Raw genomic sequence first — 7,732 nt, forward strand, 5'->3', positions numbered from 1 at the left:
ATCTTACCCCTTTCCCTCCCAGTTTCTGTATTCCCTTCCACTTAGCTTATTCCTTCCCTTTTCACTTTTCCCTTCTCACTTTTCAGTGAGGTGGGAGAAGTTTCACCATAAACTGAATATGTCTAAATTTTTTCTCTTAAAGCCAATTCTGAAGGCAGTAAGATACCCACTATATTCATCCCCCTCCATTCTTTCTCTCAGATATAATAGGTTTCCTTTGCCTCTTCATGAGATGTAGTACCCCCACTTTACCCTTTTTCTGGTACAATGTCCTTTCCACATCTAGTTTCTAGAACAAGGTATACATGTATTCTTTATACATCTTTACAGCCGAAATATAGTTCCCAAGATTAATCTTTACCTTTTTAGATTTCTCTTGAGTTCTATATTTGTAGATCAAACTTTTTGTTAAGTTCTGGCTTTTTCATCAAAAATAGGTGAAATTCGCTTACTTCTTGAATGTCCATCTTCTTTCTTAGAAAAAAATGCTCATTCTAGCTGGGTAAGTTATTTTTGGTTGCATACCAAGTTCCTTAGCCTTTCAGAATATCATATTCCAGGCCCTTCGATCCTTTAATGTGGATGCTGCCAGATCCTGGGTGATCCTTATTGTGGCTCCTCAATACTTGAATTGGGTTTTTCTAGCCACTTGTAGTATTTTTTCCTTCGTCTGAGGGTTCTGGCATTTGGCCAGATGGCTATATTTCTTGGTGTTTTGATTTTAGGATCCCTTTCAGTAGGTGATCAATGAATTCTTTCAATGTCTATTTTGCCCTCTGTTTCTATGTCTTCTGGGCAGTTCTCTTTGATAATTTCCTGGAAAATAGTGTCCAGGCTCTTTTTTTCAATCATGTTTTTCTGGGAGTCCAATGATTCTCAGATTGTCTCTCCTGGATCTGTTTTCCAGGTCTGTTGTTTTCCCAAGAAGGTATTTCACATTCTTTTCCATTGTTTGATTTTTTTTTGGATTTGCTTGACTAATTTTTCTTGTCTCCTCGAGTCATTCAATTTGATTTGTTCAATTCTGATTTTCAATGAAGTATTTTCTTCACTCACTTTTTAAATATCTTTTTCTAATTGTCCAATTGAGTTCTTTTGTTCTATGGAATTTGTTTTCCATTTTGCCAACTTTGTTTTTTAGAGAGCTATTTTCTGTTTCCAGGTCACTAATCCTATTTTTCAAGGATTTTATTTCTTTATCCACTCTCTCTTTAAATGATTGGGATGACTTCTCCAGACTCTTTTGCCAAGCCTCCCTCTCCTTTTCCCATTTTTCTTCTAGCTCTCTTGTGAGAGCCTTTTAAATTTCTTCTATGAGGTTCATCTGTGCTGAGGAACAGATGATCTCCTCCTTTGGGAATTTGCCTGGGGACAGTCTGTTTTTAGTCTCCTCAGGATTTAGAGTCTGCTCTCTATCTGTATAGAAGCTGTCAAGGGTTAAAGTCCTCTTCAATTTTTTGCTCATTTTGTCAAAGAATCAAAGACAAACTAGCAAAGAAAAAAAGAAAAAAAAACCCTAAATGGAGTATGCTTTTTTGAGGGGAAGGGCTGGGTGGTGTTACAGAGCTTCCTCTACAGACCGCAGCGGGCAGCAGCGAGGCACTAGCAGGACTGTGCTGCGCCTGCGCTCTGACACTCTGAGAGCGTGCTGAGACACTGTGGGGGAGGCGTGGCCAGGTCCCAAGAGACTCCAGCTGTTTGGGGTTGTATTCTTCACTTCCCATTGTTTTTAGCTTCTCTGCTGGGCTACTGAGTTGCTGCCAGGGCAAAGTATCCAATCCTGTAGCAAAGCTCCCCCCGCAGAGACGGCTGCAATCACACCCCACCCCCTCTCCAGTCTGCTCCTGTGCTCTCGCTGCCGCTGCCCTCAGCCTGCGCCCTATCTAAAACCATCCCTGCCCTCGAGCAAAAACAGACCTTTCTTGGCGAGTTTCAAGGATGTCTTCTCTTGGTAACTATTTGTGGGTTTTTTTCAGCCAAGCATTAATTCAGAGGCTTGTAATGAAATGGATTCTGAGAGAAACCATGGAGCTTACACAGCTATGTGCCTCCTCTCTGCCATCTTGGCCGGAAGTCCTACACATAATATATTATACATTTACATCTGTATCTGTGTATGTGCCTTAATATGTGAAAATATATATGAAAAATATAATGTGTGTATACAGGCAAGTATGTGTGTATGTGGTGTGTGATCTTATCTGTCTGGCTTTAGTTTCTGAATTGTGGCTTTTTGCTATGGTTCGGGTTCTATCCCCTGCTGGACTCAAGAAGAGAGTAAAAATCCCTACATTGTCTCATCGGGATCAGCTGGATTCTTGTACTGTCTTTAATCATTCAGAGTTAACTTTACTGCTATCTGGATCCTTGAAGTTCATAGTATAGGTCTTTAGAGCCTTTTATAAAATCTCAAGGGAAAATGCTGAAGACCTTAGTATCCCTGAGGGCCTGGACTGTTTGATATGAGAACTACTGCTTCTAGTGGCTTCCAAATTTTCTGAAAAAATTGGAAATTTCTGGACAACTCTAGGGTTTTCTAAGGAAGTGCTCCTCCCTTGCTATGTCTGGAAACTAGTGTCTCTTCCAAGTAGAGTCCCATCAGTCAAGTCAAATTGAAGTTTTCTAGGTTCTCCAACTCATTATATCCAAAATAGACCTCGTGACCTTTTCTCTCACACCCTATCTTCTTCCAGAATGTTTTATCATCCTCAAGTCACCCAGGATCATAACTCAGTAACATCCTTGTCTCCTCATCCCCATTCACCCCATATATCTAATATGCTGTTAAATTTTTGTGTTTCATTTCTCATATATCTGTTTTTATTCACCTACCCAGCATTTAAAACCTCAGGTCTAGACTATTTCAATAGACTGTTAATTGTTCTCTGCAATGCATATTTCTCCTTCACTCAGACATAAAAGTAATTACATATATATATATATAAATATATATATATATATATATATATATTGCTGAGGCAGTTGGAGTTAAGGAACTCACCCACGGTCACACAGTTAGGAAGTGTTATGTGTCTGAGGTCACATTTGAACTCAGGTCCTATTAACTTCAGGGTTGGTGCTCTATCCACAGGGCTATCTAGCTACCTCCCAAAAGTAATATTCTTAAAGCTGACTATGATGGTTCCTATTTAAACTCCAGTGACTTTCTAATACTTCCAAGATCCAATATAAACACATTTAAGTCTTTTTACAATTTGGTTCCCTCCAGACTTTTCAATCTTCTTACATGACACGCATCCTCCAAGTACTTCACAATATAGTCACATTGGCTAATCTGCTCTTCCTCACACATGGGACACCATCTCCCAATTTCATAGTTTTATATCAAGTGACAGTTCTCTCTTCTTTCTTTTTTGTACTTTTCTGACTTTATACAAGACTCAACTCAAAGTCCATCTTCTGCAAGAGGCCTTTCTTAGTGCCTGCTGCTATTATCCTTTCTCTGAAATTATTTTCCATTTATGCTGTATTTATCTTGTATAGACATAATTATTAGCATGAAGATTCCCTCATTAGAACATGATCTCTTGGAAGGCAGAAGATGTATGTTTACCGTTGTATGTATCTCCTGTGCTTAGAATCATGATCAGTACATACTAAGCCAGGGGTCCTCAAACTTTTTAAATAGGGGGCCAGTTCACTGTCCCTCAGACTGTTGGAGGCTGGACTATAGTAAAAACAAAAACTTTGTTTTGTGGGCCTTTAAATAAAGAAACCACATAGCCCTGGGTGAGGGGGATAAATGTCCTCAGCTGCTGCATCGGGCCTGCTGGCCGTAGTTTGAGGACCCCTGTACTAAGCTCTTAGTAAATGCTTTTTGACTGACTGCCAAATTTTATCTTATGTGACTTTCATAGCAAAGTTATTTGATCAATATCACTAGACTGAAATTAGAATTTGGGACTTCTAGTTCGTACTTTAGTGTTTCTTCTACCATTCCAGAATACATTTGTATAGTATTTTACACCCATACCTTAATAAATGACTAAAAATGGGATGTAAAAATTGGCCAATACAGAGCTTTGTCACCACTTCTCAATTTACAACCAGAATATATAGGAAAGATTGATCCTCATGTGTTCATTTTGATATGTCAAAAGGCAAAGCCATGCTCTCCTTATCTATCTCTAAGTATTATTTTCCAGACATAAGAAGAAACAAATCTTAGGTTTTTCTAATCTCTGTAGCTACATTTTTTTCTCTAATTCTACTCTCTAAGATCATTATATACCTCAACAATGATACTGTTTGAGGATGTATTCTGATGGAAGTGGATCTCTTCGATAAGGAGAGCTAATTCAGTTTCAATTGATCAAAGATGGGCAGAAGCAGCTACACCCAAAGAAAGAACACTGGGAGATGAATATAAGCTGCTTTCATTTTTGTTTTTCTTCCCGGATTATTTATACCTTCTGAATTCAATTCTCCCTGTGCAACAAGAAAACTGTTCGGTTCTGCACATGTATATCGTATCCAGGATATACTGTAACCTATTCAACATGTAAAGGATTGCTTGCCATCTGAGGGAGAGGGATAGAGGGAGGGAGGGGAAAAATCAGAACAGAAGTGAATGCAAGGGATAATGTTGTAAAAAATTACTCTGGCATGAGTTCTATCAATAAAAAGTTAATAAAAAAAGAAAAAGAAAAAAGAAAAATCAACCCCCCAAAAAAAACAATAATTCTACTCCCTATATTATGTGAAGAAAAACATGATAAATAAAAGGGGGAGGGAATGAAGGTTCTTGTTTTAAAGCATTGAGAATTCAATCAAGTCCAGGTGCCTATATTATATGGGGAAGGAAAGATCCAGGGTGACCAAACTTGGACAGATGTTCAGAAAGAAAAAAAAAAAAAAACAGGGGAAAGATATTAGAGGAGGTAAAGAAAGTAATACTCCACTTCCATTACTAATAGTAATAAAAAAGGAATTTAGGACAGATCTTCTTTAGGTCCCCAGTAAAGGCTGACTTTCTCTCTCTTTCTCTCTCTCTCTCTCGCTCTCGCTCTCGCTCTCTTTCTCTCTCTCTCTCTCCTTCTCTCTCTTCCTTTTACCTCCCAATTGAGACCATCTTTCAGTTTTAAGGGTTCAACAAAATAAAGGAACATTTTAATGCCAATGTAATAGAATTATGGGAGGCAATTCCAGCTTGGTGGCCACAGTGGTTTTCAATAGGAAACACAGTGAGAAGACATCAGTTTTTTGGTGTGGGCCCAGCCACTTGAGAGCCTCAAGAATTTTGAATAGAGGGAAATATTCAAGAAAATCCAACTAAGGATAGAGAGAAAACAGAAAATATATTGAATACTCTGATTTAGATGTTTTCATGAGTGGCTTCTTCCTTCAACTCAAATTTATTTTTGGAGAGAGGTAAGGAAAAAAAAAAAAAAAGAAACACCTCAGACTTTAAGATGAAGTCACCAGTCTCTTTAAACATTTGGATTTTATTCAAATGAAGCCCTAATCTGAGTAAGAAAAATCAGACCACTTAATAAAGTTTGATTTCAAGAGCCAAGTTAAACAGAGTTCTTGCTTAGATTTGGGTTATCCACTCTTCTGACTGTCTACAGAGGGCCCAGAAGTAGGGTTAAATGTAATGCCAAGAGAAAGGCAATACTATTAGCTTTTATTGCTCTTTCTGTCACTAACTTGCTGAGGGATTTGGGGAATGTGTGCTTAATGTCTAACCAAGTGAGAAAATGATAATTGCCTAAATTGAAGTAATAGGCTTTGAGATCTTGCCAAAATGCACAATATAAATCTAAATAAAATGTATGCTGATCTATTCTTTGAAGAGAGTCATATGATTAAAACCTAACAGTAGGTGGTATCTCTCTAGTGGATAATTCACAGAAAGTTTGGAAAGATGTTACTTGCTTAGTATCTGCCATCTTCAGCTTTTATGAACATCTTTTTTTTTAACATATTACTTGAAATTCTACTTAACTAAGAGGCAGGATAGTGTTTAGAAAAACACATTAAAATGGGAATCTAGGATGCCTGTATTAGAATTTTAGCTTTACCATAATTGGCTGGATAACTTTGGACAAGTCATTTCAAACTTCAGAATTTAGATCTTTTATGTGTAACATGTCAATAACTCCTAGACTGAAAGCTATTAAATTGATCATTATTGTGATCTAGATGATAGATGAAAAAGGAAAAGGAGAATTATTTCTTGATGGAACAAGTTTCCTTCTAACCAGGACAAGATAGGAAGATGGCATAGTACAATCCAAAACCTGGCTATTAAAAGATGGAGTTTAAAAAGCCTATTGTTCCAACCCACCCCCACTGATCCCCCTGGATAGACTCATACTCTGAGAACAAGTTCTCATATCATTTGGATAATTATTCACTTTTTCAAAAGTTACATAGTTTTGTTGATGCGCTCACGTGTGTGTGTGTGTGTGTGTGTGTGTGTGTGTGTGTGTGTGTGTGTAGGTAAGCTTCTCAGCTGTGATATTGAAATGAGGTAAAGCTATTGAACTCAGAGATTCCAACCTATATCTGAACTGAATGCTCTCTGCAAATCCCCAGTCAATATCCACCCAATCTCATCTTGTAGACATTTAATAAGAGGGGCTTCACTACCTCTTAGGTCAGTTTTACTCAAGTTGTACTGCTCAGATTGAAAGAAGAGATTCCTTACATGAACCTAAATGAATTATTTTGCATCTCCCACCCATTGTGCCACATTCCATCATCTGAGGCAAAGCAGAATAAATCTAATAACTATCTGATTCAACAGTTTTTCAGATACTTGAAGCCATTCTTCATCTCTTCTCTAAACTTAAACATTATAAGTATCTTCACTTGATTTTCTTATGGAATAGTCTCCAGCACCATCATCATTCTGGCCAACCATATCTATATATGCTTCATTTGACCAATTTTTTTTTTCTAAATGTGATATTTCAATCTGATCATCATCGTTTATATTTGATCTGACCAGGGCAAAGAACAGAACTATGACATCCTTTTTTCTTGATTTTAAGTCTCAATTAATGACTAATGATAACTGTCTTTTTTTTATTTTTACTATTCCAAGTGATAAATCAATTCAACAACATCTATAAGATATCATGATAGATACAGGGGATACAAATATTAAAGTGTCAGTATTGAATATTCCCTACACATAGAAATGAACAGCTTCTCTTATATAAGTTTTCTGGAAGCCAAGAAAAATCTGCAATCTAATTCAATTTAAAAAGCCTTGAAATTTCCTACCAATGAGGTGAAGAATATCTCTTACCCACTTTTCTCTACTTTCATTTCTGGTTTCTTAGTATGAGGAGGGGAGAATATCTCCAGTCAGGACAAGAATGGCCCTGCAGAAGTTATTAAATTTGGGGTCTGAGCCCAGGTGGAATTTTGTAATGTCTTACTTACAGAGACATAAGGAACTTTACAGGTCAGTCAGTTCAACCTCTCATTTTATAGAGGAGAGAGAGACCCAGAGAGATAAAATGGCTTGTCTGGGGTCACCCAGTGGTATAGATTTGATTCAAATCTGTATCTACTGTTTGCAAACCCATTTCCTCTAATTCCAAATTCAGTCTGATTTCTATTACATTATTCTTTCTCTCAGTGTTGTCCTATGCATACTTGCTCCATGTTTCATTCCTGCATGCAGAATCCTACTTTCTAGTACTTCCTGTCAGAGTTCAGAGCTGATGAGTCAAAAAATCAGAAAAGATGTCACCCC

This window comes from Antechinus flavipes, chromosome 2 (genome assembly GCF_016432865.1).
Source record: "Antechinus flavipes isolate AdamAnt ecotype Samford, QLD, Australia chromosome 2, AdamAnt_v2, whole genome shotgun sequence".
Taxonomy (NCBI): Eukaryota; Metazoa; Chordata; class Mammalia; order Dasyuromorphia; family Dasyuridae; genus Antechinus; species Antechinus flavipes.